Below are 21727 nucleotides of genomic sequence, written 5' to 3'. Positions count from 1 at the left end.
AATACAACAAGCCACTGGGAACTGATTTTTATTGTTTTTAACCCTTTTGAAATTGTGATAATGTTCCCCTTTGATGTTCGAACTGAGAAAATCTATTTTTTTGCAAATAATCATTAACAAGTTGTAACAGGGGCATTTTTACCACTGTGTTACATGGCCTTTCCTTTTAACAACACTCGATAAACGTTTGGGGACTGAGGAGCTTTTCAGGTGGAAATTTTTCCCATTCTTGCTTGATGCACAACTTAAATTGTTCAACAGTCCGGGGTCTCCGTTGTGGTATTTTAGGCTTCATAATGCGCAGGGTTTCCACACACATTCATTTATTTGTGGCGGCCCGCCACGAAAGAATTATGGCCGCCACAAAAAAAAAAATGTTTTTTTTGTTGTTTTTTTCCCCGCTTTTTACTTGCTCGACCGCTTATAAAAACAATGGGACTCCGTCTGTGAATGGAGCTTGTAGTTACATATTATATAAATATGTAAATATTATATAAATATGTAAATATTATATAAATATGTATATAAATATGTACATAAAGTGTTGTGATTATATTCCAGCTCCGCGTTCTTCTTGGTCATCGCCGCCATTTTCTACCGCTTGTCTCTTTTTGGGGTCACGGGGGGTGCTGGAGCCTATCTCAGCTGCATTCGGGCGTAAGGCGGGGTACACCCCGGACAAGTCGCCACCTCATCTTAGGGCAAACAAAGATAGTATTCAATTATGTTAACCTGTAATATTAAATGTAAAGATGAGTATTTTTTAAATTTATTTAGGTTTTTCCACAATAAAATCCATAAAAATATATATAGGTGGGCTGGGTTGGGGGCGGAACATCCACACCGTAACAACATAAAACACAACGGAACAAATACCCAGAACCCCTTGCAGCAATAACTCTTCCGGGTCGCTACAATATACACCCCCCCAACCCCGCCCACCTTAACCTCCTTATGCTCTTTCAGGGATGTCCCAAATTCCAAGCTGCTGTTTTGAGGCATGTTATAAAAAATGCACTTTGTGACTTCAATAATAATTAAAGCTGCAAGCAGCGATGGTCGGGACCGCTTTGGCATCTGCTCCTGCGACCCAAACCCGGATTAGCGTTAGAAGATGGATGGAGGGATTATTACACAGAGAAAAAGTTGTATACGCATGTATTATACATCAGACGTGTAGGCACCATATGTAAGTACCCAAAATAAAGACTATAAAGGGGGAATTGCAAACTTCCTGTTGATTTTAGCTGGGGGTTGTCAATATATGAAATGTAGGTCTAAGTGAGACCTACATAGAGGTTTTTGTTTCATGTCTCTACGACATCCTACTGGAAGTTACAAGCAGTTTTGTCTGTGTTTTCTTCCTAGGAGCAGTTTTGTCTGTGTTTTATTCCTAGTGGGCACTAGGGCGCAATTTTGAGTTTTGGGGTTAGGTTTTTTGATTAGAGTAGAACGCATAGTGCTTAGCGATTAAGATTAAATTAACAACGGACCAAATTTTTCATAAAATGTATTGCTTTGGGGGTTTTTTCAACAAAAGTGGTCAGTAAATGGTTGACATTCACTTAAGTGGGCACCTTTTTACTGGTTTTCAGTAACTAACCCAACATATGCCATACTTTGTGGACGCCATCTGCTCCCCATTTCCCGTTAGCTGGGTTTCAGGAAGTTTGAGTTGAGTTTGAGTTTATTTCGAACATGCAAGCATACAACATGATACATCACAATTTCCAGTTTGTCTTTTCAACATGTTCGAAAAGGAGTAGGAAGAAGCAGAGCCCCTGCCCTTTTCTTTTACATAAGTTGCTAAAACCTTTGTTCACTTCCTGTTCCCAATGTATTCACAATATATTCTATAAGTATCAGAATAAAAATAAATAAATAATTGGTGAAGTAAGTTATATTCCGTACGATGAGATAAGTAAGGTTATTTTGAGAATGAAAGAATGGATGGATGAATAAATTCAGAATGTTTATCATGATTCTTCTACTTTGTACTTTGTGGCACCAAAATAAGAGCGCAGGACAGGAACAAGCACTAAACACAAAATAACACCAACAAAAGCCAACATAAAGGCACGGACTGATGTAACCAGCCGTGACGATTATAGTGTCATTAAAAAACATGGAATCGTGGAACTGTGGACAAGCTCTATACTCTCGGCAGGGTTCTTGAGGGTGCATAGGAGTTTGCCCAACCAGTCTACATGTGCTTTGTGGACCCAGAGAAGGCATTAGACCGTGTCCCTTGGGAAGTCCTGTGGGGAGTGCTCTGAGAGAATGGGGTAATGGACTGTCTTATTGTGGCGGTCCGCTCCCTGTATGATCAGTGTCAGAGCTTGGTCCGCATTTCCAGTGAGGGTTGGACTCCGCCAAGGCCGCCCTTTGTCATCGATTCTGTTCAGAACTTTTATGGACAGAATTTCTAGGTGCAGTCAAGGCGTTGAGGGGATCTGGTTTGGTGGCTGCAGGATTAGGTCTCAGCTTTTTTGCAGATGATGTGGTCCTGATGGCTTCAACTGGCCAGGATCTTCAGCTCTCACTGGATTTGTTTTGATTAATTTTCTTTCAAAGTCTGTCCGGGCAGAGCAATTTCCCGTTGCTCTCGCTTTTTGTTCAATTATTGATAAATATCCTTGTATTTTTTTTACCTCAAGCTGCTACCTCGTTTGGCTGCATCCTCAAAGTCACATCAACCTCCTCAAAGTCACATCAACCTCCGGCGGCGTCTTCCACGACGCATCGCTTGTCAAGGCTTGACAGGTACGGTTTTAGCCGGTTTGAAAAGTTAAGAACACTAAAACGGCCGCACTGTGGAACTGTGGACCGCCTCTATACTCTCGGCAGGGTTCTTGAGGGTGCAGAGGAGTTTGCCCAACCAGTCTACTTGTGCTTTGTGGACCCAGAGAAGGCATTAGACCGTGTCCCTCAGGAAGTCCTGTGGGGAGTGCTCAGAGAGAATGGGGTAATGGACTGTCTGATTGTGGCGGTCCGCTCCCTGTATGATCAGTGTCAGAGCTTGGTCCGCATTTCCAGTGAGGGTTGGACTCCGCCAAGGCTGCCCTTTGTAGAGATGCGCGTATAGGCAATTATATCATCCGTCATCCACCCACCGTCCACCCGAACCAACATTTTATCAGGAACATACCCGCCCGCTGAAAAACATCAGAGGTTGTCTGCCTTTACCACTCACAGAGCTATTTAAACCTGCTTCACAGAGTAATGAAGACAATTGGAACCGCTAGCGTTCATCCTGATGACAAGATAATGGGCGTGCTGTGACTCCATTGCCTTTGACACCTTCAACAACATGTACGAACCGATTGTTGGTCCGGCAACTGGTTGAGTGCAGCTTCAGCGATCACACGTACAAGATTGAAAGGCATACTGGGTGATACAGAGTACACTGATGGTTGTGATAGAAACAACTTTAACACTTACTAATATGCGCCACGCTGTGAAGCCACACAATACAAGATTGACAAACAAGTTTCGGGAGAACTTCCTCACAGTAACACAACATAAACGCAAAACAACAAATACCCATGATCCTTTGTATCCGTGACTTACTCAATATATTTTACACCCCCGCGCCCCCAACCCCGCCCACCTTACCGACGCACGGGGTTTGCTACTAGCGGGGTGTATAAAATAGTCAGGAAGTGTCATGAATACACTTTCCCATTGCTCTCGCTCTTTGTTCGTTTATTGATAAATATCCTTTTTTTTTTTTTTACCTCAAGCTGCTACCTCGTTCGGCTGCATCCTCAAAGTCACATCAACCTGCGGCGTCTTCCACGACACCTCGCCTGTCAACGCTTGACAGGTACAGTTTTAGCTGGTTTGAAAAGTTAAGAGCACTAAAACGGCCGCAAAAATCCTTTTGATATTTTTCTACAAAAATGCTTGAAGACCTTTTCTGTATTAGTATGAATGCTTGGTGGGTTTTTTCCCCCCTGAATGCCATGCAAACAATATAATGTATGTGAATTATTGCAGCTAAGGGAGCACAATGGCAGAGGTTCTCATTTCGGATGCGCACGGCGTTGACAGACCTCAGTTGCCCAAAAAGCTCCACCGCTGTTTAAGAATTCACACGCAAACTCCTCATTAAAGAATGTGACCGGGCTGGCAGAAGCGAGCTGAACGAGGGCCGGACTTGTGTCCGGCTCCCACATCAGTGCCGTGTCGAGGACGGCGGGGCCATTGGCACTTTGTCATCATGAATTTGTTAGCTTTACAGCAGCTAATTAGTTATGATGGATGGAAGGCGAATGGAAATAAGAGAATAAACACGGCCTATTTATAGCCCTCGCATATTGAAACGAAACTATTAATTTCCATTTTACAGCTTCCTGTCTGCACACATTCTGCCTGCGTTGGTGCTTTTATTGTTTGTTAGCAGCCCTGCTGGCTACGTGGCTACGCACTGCAGTGCACACCCATGCTCCTCCACTGGGGGCCGCATTCGGAAAAATGGGGTACCGTATTTCCTTGAATTGCCGCCGGGTGTATAGTATGCGCCTGACTAGAATTACTGCCGGGTCAAACTCGTTCCGCAAAATATTTAGCACATGCTTAGCATTACTGCCGGCTCAGGATTAAGGCCGGGTCAAACTCGTTTCGCAAAATTTTATTTTTCTTAACGCATGTCAAGAATTTCCGCCGGGTCCAAATCGTTTCGCAAAATATTATTTTTATTAGCGCATGTCTAGAATTTCCGCCGGGTCCAACTCGTTTCGCCAAATAATTGGCATAAGCCTAGAATTTCCGCCGGGTCAAACTCGTCACGTCACGAGTGACACTTCCCCTATCATCATTTTCAAAATGGTGCCTGCCTAGAATTACTGCCGGGTCAAACTCGTTACGCAAAATATTTAGCGCAGGATTTGCGCCGGGTCAAACTCGTTTCGCAAAATATTATTTTTATTAGCGCAGGTCTAGAATTTCCGCCGGGTCAAACTCGTTACGCAAAATATTTAGCGCATGCTTAGCATTACCCCCGGCTCAGGATTAACGCCGGGTCCAACTCGTTTCGCCAAATAATTAGCATGTGCTTAGAATTTCCGCCGGGTCAAACTCGTCACGTCACGAGTGACACTTCCCATATCATAATTTTCAAAATGGTGCCTGCCTAGAATTACTGCCGGGTCAAACTCGTTCCGCAAAATATTTAACGCATGCTTATCATTACCGCCGGCTCAGGATTAACGCCGGGTCAAACTCGTTTCGCAAAATATTATTTTTATTAGCGCAGGTCTAGAATTTCCACCGGGTCAAACTCGTTTCGTCAAATAATTAGCATATGCCTAAAATTTCCGCCGGGTCAAACTCGTCACGTCACGAGTGACACTTCCCCTATCATCATTTTCAAAATGGTGCCTGCCTAGAATTACTGCCGGGTCAAACTCGTTACGCAAAATATTTAGCGCATGCTTAGCATTACCGCCGGCTCAGGATTAACGCCGGGTCAAACTCTTTTCGCAAAATATTTTTTATTAGCGCATGTCTATAATTTCCGCCGGGTCAAACTCGTTTCGCCAAATAATTAGCATATGCCTAGAATTTCCGCCGGGTCAAACTCGTCACGTCACGAGTGACACTTCCCCTATCATCATTTTCAAAATGGTGCCTGCTTAGAATTACTGCCGGGTCAAACTCGTTACGCAAAATATTTAGCGCATGCTTAGCATTACCCCCGGCTCAGGATTAACGCCGGGTCCAACTCGTTTCGCCAAATAATTAGCATGTGCTTAGAATTTCCGCCGGGTCAAACTCGTCACGTCACGAGTGACACTTCCCATATCATAATTTTCAAAATGGTGCCTGCCTAGAATTACTGCCGGGTCAAACTCGTTCCGCAAAATATTTAACGCATGCTTATCATTACCGCCGGCTCAGGATTAACGCCGGGTCAAACTCGTTTCGCAAAATATTATTTTTATTAGCGCAGGTCTAGAATTTCCACCGGGTGAAACTCGTTTCGTCAAATAATTAGCATATGCCTAAAATTTCCGCCGGGTCAAACTCGTCACGTCACGAGTGACACTTCCCCTATCATCATTTTCAAAATGGTGCCTGCCTAGAATTACTGCCGGGTCAAACTCGTTACGCAAAATATTTAGCGCATGCTTAGCATTACCGCCGGCTCAGGATTAACGCCGGGTCAAACTCTTTTCGCAAAATATTTTTTATTAGCGCATGTCTATAATTTCCGCCGGGTCAAACTCGTTTCGCCAAATAATTAGCATATGCCTAGAATTTCCGCCGGGTCAAACTCGTCACGTCACGAGTGACACTTCCCCTATCATCATTTTCAAAATGGTGCCTGCTTAGAATTACTGCCGGGTCAAACTCGTTACGCAAAATATTTAGCGCATGCTTAGCATTACCCCCGGCTCAGGATTAACGCCGGGTCCAACTCGTTTCGCCAAATAATTAGCATGTGCTTAGAATTTCCGCCGGGTCAAACTCGTCACGTCACGAGTGACACTTCCCATATCATCATTTTCAAAATGGTGCCTGCCTAGAATTACTGCCGGGTCAAACTCGTTCCGCAAAATATTTAACGCATGCTTATCATTACCGCCGGCTCAGGATTAACGCCGGGTCAAACTCGTTTCGCAAAATATTCTTTTTATTAGCGCATGTCTAGAATTTCCGCCGGGTCAAACTCGTTCCGCCAAATAATTAGCATATGCCTAGAATTTCCGCCGGGTCAAACTCGTCACGTCACAAGTGACACTTCTCCTATCATCATTTTCAAAATAGTGCCTGCCTAGAATTACTGCCGGGTCAAACTCGTTCCGCAAAATATTTAGCGCATGCTTAGCATTACCGCCGGCTCAGGATTAACGCCGGGTCAAACTCGTTTCGCAAAATATTCTTTTTATTAGCGCATGTCTAGAATTTCCGCCGGGTCAAACTCGTTCCGCCAAATAATTAGCATATGCCTAGAATTTCCGCCGGGTCAAACTCGTCACGTCACAAGTGACACTTCTCCTATCATCATTTTCAAAATAGTGCCTGCCTAGAATTACTGCCGGGTCAAACTCGTTCCGCAAAATATTTAGCGCATGCTTAGCATTACCGCCGGCTCAGGATTAACGCCGGGTCAAACTCGTTTCGCAAAATATTCTTTTTATTAGCGCATGTCTAGAATTTCCGCCGGGTCAAACTCGTTATGCAAAATATTTAGCGCATGCTTACAATTACCGCCGTCTCAGGATTAACGCCGGGTCAAACTCGTTTCGCAAAATATTATTTTTATTAGCGCAGGTCTAGAATTTCCGCCGGGTCAAACTCGTTTCGCCAAATATTTAGCATATGCCTAGAATTTCCACCGGGTCAAACTCGTCACGTCACGAGTGACACTTCCCCTGTCATCATTTTCAAAATGGAGGAGGCTGACTTCAATCATTTGAAATCGCATAAAGGGAAGAAGATTAAGAGCTATTCAGTAGGATTTAAGGTCCAAGCTATTGAATATGCTAAAAAGAACAGTAAGCAGCTATGTTGTATTAATATACCGTAGCTGCGTGTGTCAAATGAGTCATTAAATGACTCCCGCCTCCTGGCATTAGAAGGCGCTAGTGATCCTTTTTGCAACAACTCGGCTGCAGAAGAAGTGACAACAAGCAGCGATTGTTTATTTTTTCCTCTCGCTTGCACTTTTAACATGGAGGATTACATATCTAAAATAAAACTGTTTTCTAAACTGGACTTTCAATCGAAGCAGGAGGTAATAAAGGAAGATCTCCATCGAGACAGAGAGACTTTTAAAACCGAAGAAAGATAAGGAAGACTTCTATAAACAAGTTATCGATGCTATTGATCAGAAGGAGCTGCGCATGGACTTCATTTATAAGTAAAGGTAAGACCATAATGTTTTTTTTATTAAATGTGCTTTTCATGATAATATCCTTACATCACACTCAAATTTATAAGCGCAGGCCTAAATATACCGCATGCCTTTGGTAAGCGCCGGAGTGAGAAGAGGTTTTAAAATAATTAGAGCATGTTGCCTTTACCGCATGCCTTTGGTAAACGCCGGAGTGAGAAGAGGTTTTAAATTCGGTAAGCAAATGTTGTTTTATTTGATGTTTTTCTCAATTTGCCAAAATTCACCCATTTAGAGTTCGGAAATCAGTTAAAAAAAATACATGGTCTTTTTTTCTGCAACATCAAGGTATATATTGACGCTTGCATAGGTCTGCTGATAATGTTCCCCTTTAAGTGACCGGATGACAATCTTTTCCATCCATTTTTTTAATAATCATGTCGACCAATCAAAGCAACCCGACCTGACACGAATGCCAAAAACGTACAAGTGGCGAAAAGCTGCCATGAACGCATCACGTGACATTTGCACTCCGCCTGGCCTCAAGTGAGCAGACGGAGCGGAGCGTCTGACAAAAAGACGCCTGTGTCGCTTGCAGGTGTAAATACGTGCCGTTTCATGAATAATAAGCAGACCGTCACCATGACAACCAGCATTGTGCCTATTAAAGAACGACTACCGACGACAGGCATTTAAAAATTGAGTTTTGAGTTGCCCGGAGGGTCTTAGAGAAAGAGACGGATTCACTTCAAACACTCCGGCGCACATTGAGATGTCATCCAAGGACTCCCGACTCGCCGGTCGGGGGGGGGGGGGGGGGGGGGGGGGGGGGGGGGGTCACCATAACATCCAGGAAGCATGAAGGGGAGTTAATTGCCGCTACTTGACCTTTGCACTGTGGCCCCCTTGTGCCCCCTTAAACACTATGACACTGCTTAGCTCAGACACACACACACACACACACACACACACACACACACACACACACACACACGCTGACATACTGGAGGGGCCAAAGTAATGCATGGCAAGTGTTTGAGTCCAATTTCCACATCCATCAGGGGTGTCCAAAGTGCGGACCGCGGGTCATTTTTTAACGGCCCCACGATACATTTTAAGAATACAATTGAAAAAAAATTAAAAACATAAAAAGTGGTATAAAAGAGCAAACGGGTGAAATGTAACAAGAAAATTGTTGCAATTCTTACTCTTATAACACAAAGCTGCCATGCAGGCTGTTTCTTTCTTTAAAAAATAATAATGAATCAAAATCAATGTCATTTTGAATTATTATTATTGAATTATTATTGACCTATTCAAGGCTTCGATTACGTCGCATTAAATATTCCACTTGTGATATTTTTTTAGGGAAAATGTTGCATATTTTGTGTTTTGCCATATAAAAAATTGAGTTTTTTTTATAAGAAGGACCTAAAACGAACAAACAAAACATAAACAACATAGCTCGGTTGGCAGGTTCGATTCCCGCTTCCGCCATCCTAATCAGTGCCGTTGTGTCCTTGGGCAAGACACTTTACCCACCTGCTCCCAGTGCCACCCACACTGGTTTAAATGTGACTTAGATATTGGGTTTCACTATGTAAAGCGCTTTGAGTCAATAGAGAAAAGTGCTATATAAATATAATTCACTTCACTATATCACTTAAAATTGACGGATGGATCTGAAGTTGATCTCGAGATTATTGTGCTAAAGGTAAAGGGTAAAAAAAATGTATAATTTATTTTTAACACTTTAATAAGTAGGACACTTTTGGATCCTCAATTATTTTAGTGTGATTTGTTTTTAAGTGTCATTGCTCAAAAAATAATAGTGAATTAAAATCCAAAATTAAGGCTCCAATTATTATATAATCTCAAATATTCCACCTAAAAAAGTTATTGGGTGAAAATATTGCATATTTTGTGTTTTGCCATATAAAAAATTTAGTTTTTTATAAAGAAGGGCCTAAAACGAACAAACAAAACATAAACAACAATACAACTTAAAATTGACGAATAGATCTGAAGTTGATCTCGAGATTATTGCGCTAAAACTAAACAGTAAAAAAAAATTTATAATTTATTTTTTAACACTTTAATAAGTAGGACACTTTAGGATCCCCAATTATTTTAGTGTGATTTGTTTTTAACTGTCATTGCTCAAAAAATAATAGTGAATCAAAATCCAAAATTAAGGCTCCAATTAATCTCAAATATTCCACGTAAAAAAGTTATTGGGTGAAAATATTGCATATTTTGTGTTTTTTTCCATTTTTTTTTTTCTAATGTCAATCCACAGATTTAAAACTTGCATAATAATAAAAATTACAATACTGAATAATTACACTTTTTTTTTTTTTTTTTTTTTTTTTTACCAAAACCCTTTGGGGTCCCAGGGATCATAACTGAGTTGGAGGCCTAAATGTATATTTTTAAATATATTGCATTGGTTTTTTAAATAAAAAGTATGAAAATGGCCCCCGCTTGCTCTGATTTTTCAGTGGGCGGCCCTCGGTGGAAAAAGTTAGGACACCCCTGACTTAATCTGATACTGATAAATCCCACACAATGTTGATTATACGCACATTTCCTCTAAAACTGACTTAGAAGCAATGTTGCAAAATGGTTGTATTTGTAAATTGAGACCACGTTGATGTCCAACGTTAGTTGACAAAAATAACCACATTTCAATGTTCAAATCAACATTACAGGCTGGCATTGAGTAAATGTTGTCAAAAAGCATGTAGTTTCAACTAAAATATGTCCGATAATGGAATTTTTGCCGATATCCGATATTCCGATATTGTCTAACTCAGGGGTCACCAACCTTTTTGAAACCAAGAGCTACTTCTTAGGTACTGATTAATGCGAAGGGCTACCAGTTTGATACACACTTGAAAAATTTGCCAGAAATAGCCAATTTGCTCAATTTACCTTTTAATATATAAATCTATATATAAAAATTGGTATATCTGTCTGTCATTCCGTCGTACATTTTTTTTCCTTTTAAGGAAGGTTTTTGTAGAGAATAAATGATGAAAAAACACTTAATTGAACGGTTTAAAAGAGAAGAAAACCGGAAAATTTAATTTTGAAACATAGTTTATCTTCAATTTCGACTCTTTAAAATTCAAGATTCAATCGAAAAAAAGAAGAGAAAAACTACCTAATTCGAATCTTCTTTAAAAAATCAAAAACATTATTTATGGAACATCATTAGTAATTTTTCCTGATTAAGATTAATTTTAGAGTTTTGATGACATGTTTTAAATAGGTTAAAATCCAATCTGCATTTTGTTAGAATATATAACAAATTGGACCAAGCTATATTTCTAACAAAAACAAATCATTATTTCTTCTAGATTTTCCAGAACAAAAATTTTGAAAGAAATTCAAAAGACTTTGAAATAAGATTTAAATTTGATTCTAAAGATTTTCTAGATTTGCCAGAAATATTTTTTTGAATTTTAATCATAATAAATTTGAAGAAATATTTCACAAATATTCGTCGAAAAAACAGAAGCTAAAATGAAGAATTAAATTAAAATGTATTTATTATTCTTTACAATAAAAAAAAAAATTTACTTGAACATTGATTTAAATTGTCAGGAAAGAAGAGGAAAGAATTTAAAAGGTGTTTAAAAATCCTAAAATCATTTTTAAGCTTGTATTTTTTCTGTAAAATTGTCTTTTTGAAAGTTATAAGAAGCAAAGTAAAAATATAAATGAATTTATTTAAACAAGTGAAGACCAAGTCTTTGAAATATTTTCTTGGATTTTCAAATTCTTTTTGAGTTTTGTTTCTCTTAGAATTAAAAATGTCGAGCAAAGTGAGACCAGCTTGCTAGTAAATAAATACAATTTAAAAAATAGAGGCAGCTCACTGGTAAGTGCTGCTATTTGAGCTATTTTTAGTCCTTTTGGTCCTTACGGGCTAGCTGGTGACCCCTGCTCTAACTCTTAATTATCGATTCTGATATCAACCGATACCGATATATACAGTCGTGGAATGAACACATTATCATGCCTAATTTTGTTGCGATGCCACCTTTTTGTGTGATGTACCCCCTGTGAACATTTTTTTAATTCAAGTATCTCCTAATCAGAGCAAAGCATTTTTGGTTGAAAAAAAGAGATAAAGAAGTAAAATACAGCACTATGTCATCAGTTTCTGATTTATTAAATTGTATAACAGTGCAAAATATTGCTCATTTGTAGTGGTCTTTCTTGGACTATTTGGGGAAAAAAAGCTATAAAAATACCCAAACAAATTGTTGAAAAATAAACAAGTGATTATATTATAAATAAAGATTTCTACACATAAAAGTAATCAACTTAAAGTGCCCTCTTTGGGGATTGTAATAGAGATCCATCTGGATTCATCAACTTCATTCTAAACATTTCTTCACAAAAAAAGAAATCTTCATCAATATTTATGGAACATGTCCACAAAAAATCTAGCTGTCAACACTGAATATTGCATTGTTGCATTTCTTTACACTTTATGAACTTAAATTCATATTTTATTGAAGTATTATACAATAAATCTATTTTTAAAGGATTTTTAAATTGTTGCTATTTTTAGAATATATTTTTTTTAGATCTCACATACCCCTTGGCATACCTTCAAGTACCCCAGGGGTACGCGTACCCCCATTTGAGAACCACTGCATTAAACAATGCAACAAGGTTTCCCAAAATAAATCAACTCAAGTTATGTAAAAAAAAAAAAAATGCCAACATGGCACTACCATATTTATTATTCAAGTCACAAAGTGCATTTTTTTTTTTTTAACATGCCTCAAAACAGCAGCTTGGAATTTGGGACATGCTCTCCCTGAGAGAGCTTGAGGAGGGAAGGGTTGCGGGAGGGTGTATATTGTAGCGTCCCGGAAGAGTTCGTGCTGCAAGGTATTTTGGGTATTTGTTCTGTTGTGTTACGGTGTGGACGTATTTCTCATTCTTGTTTTGTGTGGGTTTACAGTCTGCCCCCGCATATTTGTAACAGTGTTAAAGTTGTTTATACGGCCACCCTCAGTGTGACCTGTATGGCTGTTGACCAAGTATGTATGGTATTCACTTGTGCGTGTGAAAAGCCATTGATATTCTGTGATTGGGCCGTGCCTTTAAGGTTTCTGTACTTCTCTCTACGTCCGTCAAAAGTCATACATTTTACTTTTTGAAACCAATACCGATAAGCTCCGATATTACATTTCAAAGCATTTATCAGCTGTCTAGTTTCAACGTTATATTTGTGTTGGAAAATGACCAAAATTCAACGGTCGAATCCCCGCCATAACCCAGCATTGATTAAACGTCATCAAATAAGCATGTTGTTTCAACGTCAGAACCTAATTCATTCATCCTACATATTTTACTTGTGTGAAGGTAACACCCTCATAATTTCAAATATTAAAATAACACTGGCCTTCCTTCATGCTATAAAAAATGTTCGGTTGTGCCGTCACGTTTTTCAAGTTATTTCAAAATAAATGTTCTGACATAATTGTCGAAATCTCTACAAACCTGTCCCATTCATTTGTGCTACATTTGTGCTTAAAAATTGTGTTGTCTATTATAGTTATGTTAACATTTTATTGTACAAAACCAGAAAAAATAGATTCGAATTTGAATCGCGATTCTCACGTTGTGCGATTCAGAATCGATTGTCATTTAAAAAAAATCTATTTATTTATTTTTTTAATTAATCAATCCAACAAAACACTACACAGCAATATCATAACAATGCAATCCGATTCCAAAACCGAACCTGACCCAGCAACACTCAGAACTGCAATACAGACACAAACACCACACAGAACAAACCAAAAGTAGTGAAACAAAAATGAATATTATCAACAACAGTATCAATATTAGTTATAGTTTCAGCATAGCAGTGATTAAAAATCCCTCATTGACATTATCATTAGACATTTATAACAATTAAAAAAAGAACAATAGTGTCACAGTGGCTTACACTTGCATGGCATCTCATAAGCTTGACAACACACTGTGTCCAATGTTTTCACAAAGATAAAATAAGTCATATTTTTGGTTTGTTTAATAGTTAAAACAAATGTACATTATTGCAATCAGTTGATAAAACATTGTCCTTTACAATTATAAAAGCTTTTTACAAAAATCTACTACTCTGCTTGCATTTCAGAAGACTGGGGTAGATCCTGCTGAAATCCTATGTATTGAATGAATACAGAACCAAGAATTCACAGCCTAATAGCCAGCCCCAAGACATTTAGACATATCTTTTTCAAAACTGACTTCTAAACAATGTAGCAAAATAGTTGTATTGGATGTCTAACCTTGGATCCATGCTGTTGGTTGGGAAATGACCAGATTTCAATGTTCAAATTCACAGCCTGACCTTGAATAAACCTTGTCAGAGAGCTTGTTGTTTCAACTTTGCGTTTGCGTTGTAAAATATTGGTCGGGAAATCACCAAAACTCAATCCCGAGGCGTTCCCAGGCCAGCCGGGAGACATAGTCTTCCCAACGTGTCCTGGGTCTTCCCTGTGGCCTCCTACTGGTCGGACGTGACATCCGGACCAGATGCCCGAACCACCTCATCTGGCTCCTCTCGATGTGAAGGAGCAGCGGCTTTACTTTGAGTTCCTCCCGGATGGCAGAGCTACTCACCCGATCTCTAAGGGAGAACCCCGCCACCCGGCGGAGGAAACTCATTTGGGCCGCTTGTACCCGTGATCTTATCCTTTTGGTCATGACCCAAAGCTCATGACCATAGGTGAGGATGGGAACGTAGATCGACCGGTAAATTGAGAGCTTTGCCTTCCGGCTCAGCTCCTTCTTCACCACAACGGATCGATACAGTGTCCGCATTACTGAAGACGCTGCACCAATCTCACCATCCACTCTTCCCTCACTCGTGAACAAGACTCCGAGTGTTTATTCGACGTTTTTCAAAAAGCATGTTGTTCCAACCTAGCTTATGAAGTCCGGAATCGAACCGCCAACTACCCTGCACCTCGGCTGCCGCCCAGCTCACATTGCGCCCGTCTTCTGTTGAGCCCATTGGAGGAGGGGGACCCACGTTGCCTCTTCAGGCTGTGCCGCGTCCGGGCATGGGAAATCTTGGTTCTTCGTTTGTATTCTTCATAGAGGTCTTCAAGCTGCTCTTGGTCTGATCCCTTACCTCGGACCCGGCGGAGGAAACTCATTTCGGCCGCTTGTACCCGTGATCTTATCCTTTCGGTCATGACCCAAAGCTCATGACCATAGGTGAGGATGGGAACGTAGATCGACCGGTAAATTGAGAGCTTTGCCTTCCGGCTCAGCTCCTTCTTCACCACAACGGATCGATACAGCGTCCGCATTACTGAAGACGCCGCACCGATCTCACCATCCACTCTTCCCTCACTCGTGAACAAGACTCCGAGTGTTTATTCGACGGTTTTCAAAAAGCATGTTGTTCCAACCTAGCTTATGAAGTCCAGGATCGGACCGCCAAGTGCCCTGCACCTCGGCTGCCGCCCAGCTCACATTGCCTCTAGGGCCCCTGCTGTGGGTGTTGAGCCCATTGGAGGGGGGGGTGACCCACGTTACCTCGAGCTTTGCCGTGTCCGGGCATTGGAAATCTGGGTTCTTCGTTTGTATTCTTCATAGAGGTCTTCGAGCTGCTCTTGGTCTGATCCCTCACCTCGGACCAGTTTGTCTTGGGAGACCCTATCAACCTTAGGTTTGCGTCGCTAAACGTCAAGACCTAATTTAACAATTTGTCAATGTCGTTTAATTGTCTTGTGCCTGCTGGGCATAACATCAAAACGTGTAGTAACTATAAAATATAAAACATTTTGCAGCACAAATGTTTGGATTTTGACATTGACCCACTTTTATTACTACGTGAGTTGTGTGGTCCTCTGTATTTTCTGTTTTTTGTTTTACCCTTTAAAATCGTTTTTAATCATATTGATTTTTGTATCTTGGTTTTACATTGGTTTTATTTTGTTATTCCGTCATTGGTGGAGCCCAGGATAATATCTGAATATTGTTTTTAATATTGTTGTGCAGCACTCAAAACCAGCATGATTTTAACAGACACCTCACAGTTTCCAACAAAATGCTCTCAGGGATAAATATAATACACATTAAGTTGACCTGTCAATCATAGTGTCCACCTTAGTGACCGTGTGAGCAGCTTTGATTGAGAAATGACAACAGAGGTGAACAAGAGCATGTATTGTCTTTGTGTGATGATGTAAATGAGGCGTGGTTGTATTGTATATTAAGTATGTGTCCATGAAAGGGCATTTTATGACTTTTATTAATTTGATTACATGATATGGTATGATTTTATTGTCATAATTTTATTCCAAAATTTGTGTATCCCTTTAATTTAGGTAGCCAGGGACTGCAGAAGGAAATGAGCTATTTAGCTATAATCTGGTACAGAACATAACTGTCTTTGAGCTTAATGTTTCTGTGCATTGTCCCTTCAAATAAATACTAAACAAACATACTTTGGAAACATTTATGTAGTTTAAATGTGTTATACAAATAAAGTGGATTGGATTGACAAGATGGTAGGCTGGTTATTAAGATGTGGATAACATAAAAACTAAAATATTTTAATCTATTTTTTTCAGCACACAAAATTTTGGGATATTTTAACAAGGTAGGGGCTACGAAGTGTGAATTATATTTATATAGCGCTTTTCTCTAGTGACTCAAAGCACTTTACATAGTGAAACCCAATATCTATGTTACATTTAAACCAGTGTGGGGAGCACTGGGAGCAGGTGGGTAAAGTGTCTTGCTCAAGGACACAACGGCAGTGACAAGGATGGCAGAAGCGGGAATCGAACCTGCAACCCTCAAGTTGCTGACACGGCCACTCTACCAACCGAGCTATACCGCTCAATAACCTAAAAACTATTATAGTTACCATTGAAAACTATAATAGTTGGACAAAAGCTCAAAGACTATAAAAATGGGACCCGTTACCTCCCTGCTTGACACTCAGCATCAAGGCTTGGAATTGGGGGTTAAATCACCATTGCTGCTGCTCACTGCTCCCCTCACCTCCCAGGGTGATGGGTCAAAGGCAGAGAATGATTTCACCACACCCAGTGTGTGTGTGTGACAATCATTGGTATTTTAACTTAAAAGAAAATTGCAGCACAAATTTACCAATTTGGGGAGTTTTTGACAAAATTGTGAACAACAACACGCTAATGACCTAAAAACTGTAATAGTGGATACCCCTAAAAACTGTAATGTTCTCACAGCACAAAAGTTTGCAGGGTATTTCGACATGGTGGGGGGCTAGTTATGAATAATAACAAGTAAACCAGTGGTCCCCAACCTTTTTGTATCCGCGGACCGGTCAACGCTTAATAATTTGTCCCGCGGCCCGGGGGGGGAATCTTATTTTTTATTTTATTTTTTTTATTTGTCATGAAAAAGGGATGTTTTTGTGGTTGGTGCACTAATTGTAAGTGTATATTGTGTTTTTAATGTTGATTTAATTAAAAAAAAAAATATTTTTTTTTTTGAAGGGGAACATTATCACAATTTCAAAAGGGTTAAAAACAATAAAAATCAGTTCCCGGTGGCTTGTTGTATTTTTTGAAGTTTTTTTCAAAAATTTAACCGGTCTCGCAATATCCCTAAATAAAGCTTTAAAGTGTCTTATTTTCGCTCTCTTCGAAACCACTATCCATTTCCCTGTGACGTCACCCAGTGCTGCCAATGTAAACAAACAATGGGAATACCACAGCAAGATATAGCGACATTAGCTCGGATTCAAACTCGGATTTCAGCGACTTAAGCGATTCAACAGATTACGCATGTATTGAAACAGATGGTTGGAGTATGAAAATATTGAAGAAGAAACTGAAGCTATTGAGCGAATAGCTATTGACGCTATTCATAGCCATAGCATGGCCGAATAGCTGCGTTAGCATCGGCGGTAAAATGTGCGGACCAAACGATCAGGACTTTCGCATCTTTTGACACTGGAGCAACTTAAATCCGTCAATTGGTAAGTGTTTGTTTCGCATTAAATGTGGGTGGAAGGAAACGTAATATAGTTGCCAATGCATCTACAGGTTATCCATACATCTCTGTGCCATGTCTGCTTTAGCACCGCCGGTAAATAGCATGTTAGCATCGATTAGCGTAGCATGTTAGCATCGATTAGCTCGCAGTCAACATCAACAAAACTCACCTTTGTGATTTCGTTGACTATCGTTGCAAATGCATCTGCAGGTTATCCATACATCTCTGTGCCATGTCTGCTTTAGCATCGCCAGTAAAATGTGGAGACACTCTGGCACATTCAATGGGGGTCTGGCGGCAGACACTTTCGCATCTTCGGGCCAGTGGTGCAACTTGAATCCCTCCCTGTTAGTGTTGTTACACCCTCCGACAACACACCATCGAGGCATGATGTCTCCAAGGTTCCAAAAAATAGTCAAAAAAACGGAAAATAACAGAGCTGAGAACCGGTGTTTGTAATGTGTTGAAAATGAAAATGGCGGGTGTGTTACCTCGGCGACGTCACGTTCTGACGTCATCGCCTCCAGCGCGATAAACAGAAATGCGGTTATTTCACCAAAATTCACCCATTTAGAGTTCGGAAATCGGTTAAAAAAACATATGGTCTTTTTCTTGCACCATCAAGGTATATATTGACGCTTACATAGGTCTGCTGATAATGTTCCCCTTTAAATAAAAATTTATAAAAAATTATTCTGCGGCCCGGTGGTTGGGGACCACTGACGTAAACGACGTAAACACTAAGACAGTTAACAACGTAAAAACTGTAATAGTCGCCGAGCGCAAACGTTTGGCTCAGGTTTAGGGAGGTTTTAACAAGGTGAGAGGGCTGGTTATGAATAATAGAACATTATCAATACGAAAATTTTAATAGTTAACATAACCGAGCTTTCAGCTCCACCGCTCCCAGTCTGTGGAACGCTCTCCCTGACCACCTGAGGGCACCACAGACTGTTGATGCTTTTTAAGAAAGGCTTAAAAACGGTTCTTATTTTTTTTAAATGCCTTTTTTAAAGATATATGTATACTATTATTTATTTATTTTTGAATACACTGTAGCACAAGGGTAGGGAACCAATGGCTCTAGAGCCAGATGTGGCTCTTTTGATGACTGCATCTGGCTCTCAGATAAATCATAGCTGACATTGCTTAACACGATAAGTAATGAATAATTCCGCTGGTAATCAGTGTCAAAAATAACATTCAAAATATAAAACATTCTCATGCATTTTAATCCATCCATCCGCTTTCTACAGCACCTGCACAAGAAGTCGCATTAATGGTAAGAAGTATTTTATTTATGGCTAGTTAGCTTCAGGGCTTCACGGTGGAAGAGGGGTTAGTGCGCTTGCCTCACAATACGAAGGTCCTGAGTAGTTGTGGGTTCAATCCCGGTCTCGGGATCTTTCTGTGTGGAGTTTGCATGTTCTCCCCGTGAATGCGTGGGTTTTCTCCGGGTACTCCGGCTTCCTCCCACTTCCAAAGACATGCACCTGGAGATAGGTTAATTGGCAACACTAAATGGTCCCTAGTGTGTGAATGTGAGTGTGAATGTTGTCTGTCTATCTGTGTTGGCCCTGCGAGGAGGTGGCGACTTGTCCAGGGTGTACCCTGCCTCCCGCCCGATTGTAGCTGAGATAGGCAACAGCACCCCCCGCAACCCCAAAGGGAATAAGCGGCAGAAAATGGATGGATGGATGGATAGATTCAGAATAACAATGTTATTAAAAAGAATAAGAGACTTATTATACTCTAAAAATGTTGGTCTTACTTAAAAATGCACGCATTTAGTTGTATTTAGTCTTAAAAAAAATATTATATGGCTCTCACGGAAATACTTTTTCAAATATTTGGCTTGTATGGCTCTCCTAGCCAAAAAGGTTCCCGACCCCTGCTGTAGCACTTTGAGCTTGTTTACTCAATGTATTTTTTACAAATAAAATCTATTATTATTCTTAATATGATAGACAAAAAAATGTAGCACAAACATGGGGGAGCTGGTTATAAATGTTAATAACATAACTATAATGGACAAAAAAAAACACACATGTAGCGGCATAGCTCGGTTGGTAGAGTGGCCGTGCCAGCAACTTGAGGGTTGCAGGTTCGATTCCCGCTTCCGCCATCCTAGTCACTGCCGTTGTGCCCTTGGGCAAGGCACTTTACCCACCTGCTCCCAGTGCCACCCACACTGGTTTAAATGTAACTTAGATATTGGGTTTCACTATGTAAAGCGCTTTGAGTCACTAGAGAAAAGCGCTATATAAATATAATTCACTTCACAAATGAATGGTGTTATTTTAACATGTGCAAATATATGTGGGGCCAACTTCACACACTTATAACATTTTATATATATATAATATAATATAACATTTTGTCATCTAAAGTTTGTTCACTTCCTGTGTATTAAGTGTCACCATTTTCTTGGCCTGTTAGCAAGTTTAGCTAAAAGGGCTAACTGCTACCACCACTCCTATGCATGCAATTCCATCAGGCTGACAACATTAATCCCACTTCCACGTCTATAAACGCTTGGCTGGACAGCGGAGTGTTCACGCCACAGAGGCGGGGACACAAGCGCCGAAACGCGGCTTATCTGCTGTGTAACCTGCCCTCTCCTCCTGGACGGACCGGAGCTCAAAAAAAAAAAAAAAAAGGAAAGTTCATCCATTAAATTAAAAAAAAAAAAAAAAAAAAAAGATTTATCTCACTTGGAAGTCGAGCGGGGCCGGTGTCTCGCCGATAGGGGTGAAGACGACCAGGGAGGTGAGGGGAGTCAGCAGCGGGGCAGCGAGGCAGTCATAGCCGCGGGAAGGGAGCTCGCTGTGCCCCGCCGTGTGCCAGCCGCGATGCCCGCCAGGATTTGGGAGTCCTCCACCGGCCCGGGCAGGAAGGGAGGGGAGGGAGGGGGGCGGCGACACAACGACGACGGCCGAGGGTCTACTTTATATCCGTATTGTCCCCTTTAAAACAATTGATTTATGGATAAAATGTGTCAGCTAGCTTCTTCCGTATTAGCCGGCTTCCCTCCTTCTTGTCCCCGCCTGGCGCCCAAAGACACGCCGCTTCTCATGAGACACGCTGCCCTGCTTTTTCTACTGTAAATCAGACTTTCTTAAATACGCCCATGGACCGACAGCACTCGCCTTTTACGTTACCGATCACGGCGCTGCGGCTCGGGCAGACATCAACAGGTCATGCCGGGACACAACGCGCCGCCTGTAAGGGCCAGACAGGCTTGAGGTGTCCGCCCGGCATGGCGAGGCGAGCGGGAGGGGAGGGGAGGGAGTAGCGGGGGGTCCGGATGGGAACTTTATCACACTTAAAATGGATAATTGTTGTTTGATGTTGGGTTTTAATGCAAGATAAGCGAACAGAAGTATTTTTAGCAAAGTTCCGGCATGTTGGAAAAAAGGGCTCATCATGTCGCCACTCACCCGGGGATAGGGCGACGGAGAGGGGGGCTAACCCGCGGCGATGAGTCGGTGCTTAAAGTTTGCCCACCGGCCCATCCCCCATAGCCGCTACTTCGGCGCTGTTAAACAATTAAAAAACAAACAATAGCCTCCCCCCGCTCCTCTTTGTCACCTACCAGTCACTTCACAGTCCGGGGAGAAAAAAGAAGTCCACCATGGAGGAACAAAAAAAAAAAAAAAGAACCAGACTTCCACCGGGCATCACAGCGCGGCCCAACCGTCGCCCCGCGCGTGCTGCTGGGCTAGTGCTCGCTCACGCTGTCGGGCCGCTGGGAAGTGGCTCTTCGCCGCGGAAGGAAGGAGGACCGGGGAAGCTCGCGTTCAGTGTGTCCATCCGCCATTCATTGCTGGGACTCTTTGCAGCGGCACGGTGCTG

The 21727-nt window shown here is 41.2% G+C and overlaps 1 protein-coding gene across 1 annotated transcript in view; it reads right to left on the bottom strand.

Annotated features, from left to right (window-relative positions):
• The window catches only part of nacc1b (nucleus accumbens associated 1, BEN and BTB (POZ) domain containing b), a 42106-nt gene extending 20379 nt beyond the window's left edge, over positions 1-21727 (bottom strand). Inside the window, exon 1 of the mRNA XM_061914683.1 lies at positions 21468-21727. The gene's annotated coding sequence lies outside the window, so the exon portion shown is untranslated. The remainder of the gene's footprint in view (positions 1-21467) is intronic.

Source organism: Nerophis ophidion, linkage group LG01 (genome assembly GCF_033978795.1).
Source record: "Nerophis ophidion isolate RoL-2023_Sa linkage group LG01, RoL_Noph_v1.0, whole genome shotgun sequence".
NCBI classification, from domain to species: domain Eukaryota; kingdom Metazoa; phylum Chordata; class Actinopteri; order Syngnathiformes; family Syngnathidae; genus Nerophis; species Nerophis ophidion.
The sequence above is the reverse complement of the archived record's forward strand: the minus strand, read 5'-3'. Positions and strand labels throughout refer to the sequence as shown.